We start from the raw sequence: 10,071 nt of genomic DNA, 5'->3' as shown, positions 1-10,071 counted from the left end.
GGTGGTGGTGCTGGAGTCACTGCTCTAATAATTCTTCCCAGGATGGCCAGAGGAATTCTAGGAAAGCAGATATAAATCTGCACATGCCCAGGAAGCCTATCTAAGGGAAATACTTTGAGCTTTGCTTTTTGCATAAGCATAGTACATTTTACACACTTGAAAGACATGAACACGGTGCCAAAAATACATGGTAGTATTTAATGAGTAAGAAAGTATCAAGATAATTAGCAAGTTCTGGATACACCAGTTAGGGAGGCTGTTATTTACACATTCCACCGTTGCCATGCATTTTAAAGGAAACGGCACATTTAAAACCAAATGCTCTGTTCAATGTATACGGACAACGGCTTTAAAATTCAATTCTTTTAAGAAAAAGGTATTTGGAGGGGTTATTCGGTGATCAGTGTGGTTCTGCGGGTCTGCTCTGCCCCTTGCCCGCAGTAGCTCGCTCGCGGAGCTGCTGGCGGCGCAGGTCCGAGCCGGCTGGGGATCGCCACCAGTAGGTGGAGCTGCCACGTCAGGTGCTGCGGGCTCGTCACTGCGCCCCTGCATCCCCCTCCGGCCCCCTCCGCACAATAAGCTGTTTTCTCATATACGTTGGGTACCACAGAGTGACTGAGAACAGGAAGCGGAGGCAGAAGCAGAGAGGATTCTGGAAAGGTCTCTGTGTTTTCTACCGAGAATACAGAAATTGTGATCAATTAGTAAGGCTTTGTGGATGGAAATCTGGACTGTTTCAAGAGGAGACATATATTACATTATTTTTGGATGCTGGGCTTTGCAGTGATTTTTCATTCTCTTTCAATCAGGTAAGCTGGCAAAACGTTTAATTTTACCCATAAGCAATCATGGCAACATGATCTCTTCCACATTTTGGAATTGGATTTTTCCCTCTGGTTTGCTGTTAAGGTAGAGTCAAAGATGGAACGGGGAATTCAAAGCCATTTTGTAGTGACTGATTGTGATGATGGTGTGATTTTTTTTTTTTTTTCTTTTTAACCCCGTTAAATCTGATATCTGGTCTCTGATTGTGATGTTGAAACGCAGTAGTCTTCCTCACAAAATCAGATCATTTTATAATCAAGGTATATAACATTAATTACAAGCATTTTATAGAAGTGACCTTGTTTCCTAGGAAGAAAAATCTGGTGATATTCAGACTCGGGAAGAGAAGGTCTCAAGATTTTGAGCATCTCAGATTCTGATGATTCAGGGATAAAATCTATGCTGTTTTCTGTATATATATATATGTAGTATTTGAAGAAATTCCCTTATTAGCTAAATTTGTTAAAACATATATAAGGAAATATTTTCTTTCTATGCCATTTTTTTCATGGTTGTGTGTAGGAGAGAATGGACTCACCGACTGTTTATTAACCAGAGGTCCACACCAAATGTGTAGTTCACATTTTGTCTGTATTATTACTGTCAAGCTTAATATATATTTCTTAATAGGACTATTTGAATATTTCAACACAAGAATTATTATATTTCTTCATTTCATTGTCCATTCATCTATTGTCTCATTCATTGTTATCATAATAATTAAAGCTGTCAGTTATTAAAGGTAAAAGGAAAATATCTACTGAAGATCACTTTGATACGTGAATTCTTTTTTTCACTAGTGGTTCTACAGACACACATAGACATTAGAGATACATGTGTTATATTAGTATTGATTTGGAAATTATTCCAAAAGAAAACAGTAGAAAAAAAAAATGCCTTAAAAAATGCCCATACAGCAGAATAAGGAGCCCACAGTTTATAAATCACCTCCTCAATGCGTATATATAAAAAAAGCAGGATTAGCTCTCAGGTGATATTCAGAGTAGCAAGCAAGGCCTGTACCTGAAGTAGTGATGTGAAAGAAAGAAGTTTTTAATTTGTATTCTTTATGGTGCTTGGGGTATCCTTCTTTAACTCCAAAATAAATAATCAGTAATCATGATGCTTGTTTTAGAAACATATCACGTTTGTGCTTTCATAATTGACTTGTCAAGAAAACAGTTTCAGAAGGGACTTTTTAACTCTAACAGTTTAATATTTAATATTTGCTCTCTTGCACATCTCCATTTTGGAATGGAAGGTTGTTAAAGACAGGAATGTGAGTTGCTGCAGTAAATTGAAGCTTCATAGCACCTGTTAAACAGATATGTTGTTTATTAGGCTGTGATATTTACAGAAATGATGCTTGTGCTGTCAGTTTACAATTTTTCTCTCAGTGAGCAGACGTTAGGTCTCTATAGTGACTTTTTGAGCTGTGCTAATTTAGCTCAGTATTGCAAAATTCTGTATAGGTAATACTAGATGTTAGCAAAGAAAGATAATTTCACATTTTCTGTGAAGAACATGAAACAGTTCCCCTGTGCTCTCTAAGGTTGTCAGAGTGCTAGTTTGGTCATTTCTGTATATTATCAGGTAACCTGGAGTGGGAAGTGTCAAGGGAAAGAAAAAAGCATAAAAAGTAGGGTGTGTTTAATCAATGTACTGTTGACACCTTTTGTGCTTTCACCTCTTTTTCTTCACAGATGGCATTAGATGAGTTAACTTTTACCTTATGAAGATTAGGCATGGAGAGAAATTTATTTGCCCACAAAAGAGCAAGGATTTTTGAAGAAAAAAAGGATAGTGGGATGTAAGATGGAACTTTGTGACTGATGATATCCATTTCCTTCTGCTGCTCCCATCTCAGCCCAATATAATTTGTTGTGTGTATGCTATGTACTAATGACATTACTGGAGTCCCACAGCTTTTGATGAATCAATGAATAGCAGATACTAAAAGAGAGCTATGTACAAGGCAAGCAAGTCATGACCTTGTTCTCTAAAGTACAAATCTTGGCCCCTTTTATCTATATGCTCTTCTTGCCATAAGGTGACAAAGGAAAAGAATTGCTTGAACTCTGCTTCAGTTAAACCGAAGGAGAATAAATGCAAGTTTCTGATATTTGGTACTTTATTTGTATATTTACTGAATTCTGACAGTGATAATAGAAAGTAAGTTTCAGAAAGTTGCATTTACTCTGTTATCACAAAATTCTATTTAGAAGTTAGAAATTTAACTTACAAAATTCTAGTTAGCTTATTTTCCACTCAGTATATCCCTTCTGTTTTGTTTTTTTACTTTACAACTGTTAATCAGTAATAGATACTGTTGCCATTTGCAAGATGTATTGTTTTTTCATTCTCACTTGAATAAATAAATGGTTTAAAGCATCATAGTAAAATGGATGCCCACTAGTTCAGGCTGCTTACAGAACACATGTACACGGTCTGAGCTGTGGTGTCAATCAGTCCATCAAATCAACTGGCAACCACCCTAAAAACCACCTGTAGGAAAAAGGCATCCTCTTAACTGGAAACCTGGTACTATTCATTACATCTACTCCTGATTAAAAGCTGTGAAGCACCTTGCAATTGCATGTCTAAGTTTGATATTGACCAATAAGACTCCCATAGGACCTTGATACTGGAGCTGGCATCATACAATCTGTTCTTCTGCTTTCATCAAAATTTTCTTTATGAACAGCTGGAATCTCCAGTATATTACTGTGATAGCGTTATTGCTTGACTTTCCTTGCCTTATGATGAGGTAAAGCAGAGGGAATAGGGATAAGAGCAGCTCAGGCAGGGACTGTGATACTTGAAAATATAAATAGAGAGTAGGTACAGCATATGCTCTTGAGTAACCTTAATGTGTGTGTACTACCACTGTAATCCTAAACAGGAGTAAGCAAGTTAAATTCTAGGTCACAAAAGTATCCAGTTTCTCATTTTTTCATTATGCAACCCCAAATTATTTTTTCACAGTACAAACAAACACAACAAACCAACTAACAACAGCAAAAAACCACCCTGAAGATCCAAATCTCAAACAAAAGTACCACCCCAAAATGGTGATTTCAAACTGTTGCTAAACTTTAATGTGGTCCCTATCTTGGTAACATCTTCGTATAAAAACTTGCTCTTCATTTACTCTATCAATTAAGACAGATCACAGAATATGTTTTACAGTAAAAAACACAACTAAAATAGTTAATATTTAATTAAAGAGCTTATGAGGCTTATTCACATGTAAAAGCTTAAGGAAAAGGTTATTTATGATCAGATTAATTATTTGTATAGTTAATAATTCTTTATTGCTATTGGTCTTTTTTTGACTGAGTAGTTTTACTTAGGTAAGTATAATCATGGAAGTACCATGTGCATGGGTCCCTTTTTCAACCTGGAATTGTTTTTCCTGCTATTTCTTTGGGTCAACATTCTGGATGTCATGTACCCTTATCAAATGGTCACATTTTGAATATGCATATATTGAGTGTATAGTCCATGTGCATGGGTCTGGCACATGCCAGATATATCAATTGCACAGATGATGTACCTGCTCAGCAAGGCTGCAGTTTCACAGATGCTGGAGGTACTGTGTGTGTATAGGTATCTATACATACTGAGTATGTATAGATAGCTGAAGAGCACATACAGCTGACTCCCTGTCCGTGAGATGCATCAGGCACATCCTCATATTTCTTTACAAGATTTCCTCAGTGAAAGTAATGAGGCACACTGGTAAATCTGAGAGGATATCACAGATTCCAGTAAGGAAAATGGCTGGGATGACCATCAGCACTACTGGTTCTGCGATCCCCTTTACCATACATACCCATTATCACCACACAACAGGAAGATCTTGGGATAAGTATACACTGCAGGCAATTTGCATTTATAGATTATTTATAGTTAAATTAGATGTTGCTTATTTAATTTTAAGGCCCCCCTTTTCAGTGTGGAAAGGATAAGTGTTTATGGTATTTTAGCATGATTTATTTTAAGAACAATGTGAAGCAAGAAACTTCCTTTATCTGCTTAACCATAAAATATTAATATGTATGATTATATAGGATTCTAGGAAGTTACAAGTTTGTGTTCAAAATCACTACAGAAATGCAGATGAAGAAGTAAATGAGGAAATGAAATGTTCACAGGAAAAATAGTTTCTTTTATGTAGTGCAACATAGCACTATGTGGCCTGGCTAACTGTATTAACTGAGGGAAAGCCTGTCACCATTTCTCATAAATTATGTCATTTCACTGCCTGGTAGTCCTGGAATAGAAGCAGAATTTTTTTTTTTAGTCCATATAGCCTGAATTTTGGGCCACATGTCCCAGTTTCTTGCCTGCCTAGATTTGCATATCCCTGCATTATTGTACTGTCTTTTAATGTTTGGACACACTGAGGAATTCCAAATTTGTGTTGGTTAAAAATGTACTCACAGGAACCTAAATTTCTCGGTCCAGTTTTAAATACATCCAAACACAAAGTTTTCAAATGTTAAATGAACGTGCTTTCTTAACAAAAAACCCTCATTGCCTTCTCAAAAGCCAGTCATAGAGGACAACTGTGAAACTGTATCAAGACTCTGCTACAAGAGTATTTTTATCCCATTTTGTAAATATTTGAAATATATGTGTGACAGTCTTGGAAACCTGAATGTGAATTCGTCTTTGTCCCACCTAAAAAATGCAGGATTTTTATTTCTCAGATGCAATTACCATGATACCAACTTGATTTCCTTGAGCACAGAGATTTCTCCACAGTTATCACTATCAAGAACATTTACTTTTGAATGTATATGTTCTTGTGGAGTGGCTAAATAGTAAGGATAAAACTGACAGAGTACAAAATTAGGATATTAAGTCACAGGAATGAAGAATCCCTATACATTTTAGCAACGTTAACCTAACTTCATAGTTACACTCAGGGATAGACAGATAGAAAATTATTCTTATTTTCAGCAGATATTTGAGTGTGTTTTCCATTGAAAAGCAGTCTTTAAAGAAAAATAATGCTCTAAATCTAAGTTGTGTGATAACTTTTACATTACATAGATAGCACTTTTAAATGATGAGTGAAGGTATACACATAACTTACACTTTTGCACCTTATGAAGAAGCAAAATAAATTCCCCTCATCACAAACAGCTTTGAATATTTTTTTTAATTTTTCTTTAAGTTTATTCTCACTTAATAGCCCAATAATTTTCGAAAGTTGTTTATGACAGGTGAAAGCAAAATTACTACTCTTTACAGTTAGAAAGGCAATCAGTAATGTTATTTTTATGTCTGAGTGGTGTAAATTTGATGACAGAAATAAGTAGGCAATTTCAAAAGGGTCCAGGAGTCCAAGGTCAGATTGAACTGAAGGAGGGCAATCCTAATATTTACTGTCATTTAAATGAAATGTCTAAAGAAAAGCCTGTCACTGATATTTAGAGCCAAAATGCTCTCATGAAGAAATCTGACCTGAGACAAAAGTTCTGACCAAAATCAATATAAATAAAATTCAACCTATATTATGAAAGAAATTTCTTACCTACTGAGTGAAGCTGTAACTGAGCATTAAAGGAGTCTTCCTGAGAGGATTTTCCTAACACCATTTTAAGTTACTTGCCATGTATTCCCTACATATGAATTTGCTTTAGTTAGTATTATAATAGGTAGAATACTAAAATTCTAGTAGCTGCTACAGCACTAGCTATCATTCCATAGCACATATCACTTAAAGCTATAGGCCTCTAATAAGTACAATATTTTGTTAATGTGCTGAAATTTCAACATTATACGAGAGAACTTTTAGAGAGGTGGTAGAAGTTGTAACTTATAAGCTTTGCACCTTTAGATTTATTACATGCAGGTAGAGATTAGATGTAAGTCATTCTTCCATATTCCATTTGGAAAACATTCCAGAATTAAGGCTTGTTTATATTTTATTAGACAGTTCCATGACACCTGAATAAATGCCTTGGAGAAATCCATGCACATCTTTCATATGCTGTGTTAAACCTTGGGTATAAAGCACTCTATTTTCATGTTGATTTTTTGTGGGTTTTCTTCCTTGTGTAGCAATGATCACATTCAGCCAAGGACTCTGTGTGAGCCTCTCAAACAGAAGTTCCAGTTTTCCCCCTTTGGTTTCCCAGACAATTGTCAAATTCCAAATACAGTCCATTAATCTTGTGTTACACGAAGTTTATTCTTTCATATTTTGTATTTACTAGCTTCTGCAGCATAGTAAGACTAGGAAAGTGTTTCACTGCAAGGTTCTTACTGATTCAAATAATTTTCCAAGTTTAGTTTGTTTCTTTTTTCTAAAATTTATAAACAATGTTTTCTGTTGCAAGTGCATTTTTGTTCTTTTCATTTAGAAAAGAGTACTACTCTTCAAACAGAGCTTTCTATTTCTTTTATACATCAAAATCAATATTGTGATGTATTTAGATATTGCTCACTGAAGTTTTATTGTAACTTCTTTAACACCTGTCCTGTGGATACTGTTGTACGTACCAGTGTTTCACTTGTCAGCACATTTAAATTTTGAATACACAAAGTATTAAGAATTAGTTGAATTTGGACAATTAATTTTGTGGATAATTGTGTTTCTTGTTAATCTAGAACTGGGTTAACACTTTTATAACTGCTTGATACCAAATATCCATACAGCTGCCCACAATTTCTGTTCATTGAATTTGCCTCTAGCATGAGATTTCACTTAGGTGGCACCATCACTGGCATATTGTCCTATAATGGTCTTTATAAGAAAATCTCATTTTGAGTAAGCCCATTTCTTTCTTTTGCAGTTTATCATTAAATAGAAAGGGAGCTAAAGAGCATGAGGTTATAGTTTGAAACATTCTTGGAAGCAATTCTAACCAGTTTTAGATTAAATGCTCATGCTATATATGCAGAAGACTTCAGGAAAGAGCCCTACATGAAAGAATCTATGTAATTTGTCCATCAGAAATCACCTCTGACTAGGCCTGAGATTTTACCCATGATTCATTCTTGAGAGATGAATTAAGATAAGCTACCCTAAATAAAAATATTTTGGTCAACCAATTATCAGCCAAAATAATTTTCTATCCTCACTTTCAGCTACAGTAAAACTGTGTAATCTGGACTCATCTATGAAAATTTCTGGTATTGGTGTGAGAACCAAAGATATTAGATCAAGAAAAAAACCCTAGAGGTTTGGGTTTTGGCTTGGGTTCTTTTTGGTTTTTTGGGCAGTTTTTTGTTTGTTTGTTGTTTGGGTAGGTTTTCTTTGTTTATTTTTTGTTTGGGTTGTTGTTGCTGCTGTTTTTAGTGTATTGAAAATTGAACAGAAAAAAATATGTTAAATACTATACAAGATGAGACATTAGTTGAAATCCTGCAATGAAATTACACTGACATGGCCTAGGTCTACTATAAATTCAGGACAAAAACCACACAATTCAGGCAACCTGCTTCCTACACATTTTGCTGTAACTACCGCTTATTAGTATAGTATAACCATGATGCACAGAGGTGGAGACAAGGTTGAGGTCACATGTGAAAAAGGGATCTCTGCCTTTTGCTTTAATTTAAAATACAGATTTGTTGAAATTACCTGCTCTTCTAGTGTTATTAATAATTCTCACATTAGAAATGGATTCCTCAGCATTTTGCAAACTAGCGGATATTTTACAACTGGAGAGAAGTTACACCCCCTTTTTTGAAAATAAATGTCATATGAATGTTTAGTATCAGTGATTCTTTTATTAGAGACCTCTAGAATCCCTTACATATTATTTTGAAACTTGTGAGCAAAAACACTTGAAACATTTTGCTGTGTCTGACCATGAGATCAAATTTCAGCCACAGTGCTGCTTGAGAGGCAGAATCCAGATGCATCCAATAGTCAGAGGGATTGGGAAGTCCTGTCTGTACCCCCAGGGAAAGCTGCATTCAGTGTAAAATATGCATTGGTGGATAAGTATCAATGGTGGCAGAGTCATGATTCCCTGAGGTCAGAACTGGAGACACAGCTTTCAAATGTCTTCAGTGGAGCCTCTCCAGTAGTGACTCACCACAGCAAAATGTGCTGAATGAATGCTTCATTCAAAATGACCAAGGCATTGAAAGAATTTGCTCTTAGCCATCATTGGGATGAGCTTATGTTACCTTATTAAACAATGGAAGCTCTAATTATGTTAACACTTATTGTATATTTGGGAAAGTGCAATTCTAGATTGATAGGAAATAGTATCAGGCAAATTCTAGGTTAGTTTTTGAAACATATTCTCTGTACTTGAAGCACTTGGAGATCCTCTGTCTTTAAGAGTAAGAGAAGCAGTGATCTAAGAAAAAGCTTTCACTTTTTGTTTTTCCACCTTTTGTGTTCTCTCTGACCTGATCTGTGTCTACTCAAATTTTCTTTATTTTTTCTACAGAGTTTCTACTGTGGCTGTTCATTGTCACTGTATTTGGAGAAAAGTATTATTAAGAGCTGCTTTGGCAAGAGCAGAGAGAGCATCCCTCCCTAAAAGAGAGGGATGTCTTCTTCTTTTCTTCTCTAGGATTAAAAGCAAAATAACAACATAAAACAGTAAAAAAAGGCCAGAAGTATATCTAGATGAGATATCCAAATGAAAATAAATATCTTAAAGACAGCTCATCTGAATCTCAGTGGCTGAAGACCAATATGTGTAAGATGTAAGTAGACTATTTATATTTAATGAACTGGATAACCAGATTATTAAAGACTGAGGAACACATGGCCAACCTTTGGCCAGCTCTTGTAATGATGCAAGTAAGTTATACTGAAAAACTTGAAGATACTGTGTTTTTCGGATATTAAATTACTTGGCAGGGAAGAAAAATTTTGTTGCACAAAGAAAAAGCATTCATACCAACAATCTCTATGATAGATAACTTGAAGTTCATGCAAATATAGCGTTAATTAATTTCCATGCCTGCTTAAAGACAGTAAATCCATTGGGAGTAATGATACCCTGTTCAGTTCCCAAAATGACCGGTGAGAATACTCCCGTTAGTCCGGGAACTACCGTCTACCATGTCTTACCCCATGTCTACCAAAGACTGTACCAGTGATGCAGTAATTCCAACAAGACTCATTTTTCCCTTTTAGTGAAACATGAAGGTAAAAGATGAGGTGGAGTCTTTGAAATACACACTTAAAGAATATTCTTAAAGTACTTTTGTTCTGTATTAGGTTTTGTGAAATAACTAATTTTCAATCCTGTGTTTCTTACT

The 10,071-nt window shown here is 35.4% G+C and overlaps 1 protein-coding gene across 6 annotated transcripts in view; it reads left to right on the top strand.

Annotated features, from left to right (window-relative positions):
* The first annotated feature begins 570 nt into the window (after positions 1-570).
* The window catches only part of LOC137477082 (sodium channel protein type 2 subunit alpha-like), a 71,066-nt gene continuing 61,565 nt past the window's right edge, over positions 571-10,071 (top strand). For 5 of the 6 annotated variants that reach the window (XM_068195725.1, XM_068195723.1, XM_068195721.1 and 2 more), the window contains exons 1-2: positions 571-809; positions 9,249-9,510. The gene's annotated coding sequence lies outside the window, so the exon portion shown is untranslated. The remainder of the gene's footprint in view (positions 810-9,248; positions 9,511-10,071) is intronic. The other variant, XM_068195724.1, reaches the window with a different exon arrangement.

Source organism: Anomalospiza imberbis, chromosome 7, assembly GCF_031753505.1.
Source record: "Anomalospiza imberbis isolate Cuckoo-Finch-1a 21T00152 chromosome 7, ASM3175350v1, whole genome shotgun sequence".
Lineage (NCBI taxonomy): Eukaryota > Metazoa > Chordata > Aves > Passeriformes > Viduidae > Anomalospiza > Anomalospiza imberbis.
Note: the sequence above shows the minus strand (reverse complement) of the source record. Positions and strands in the feature narration are given on the sequence as shown.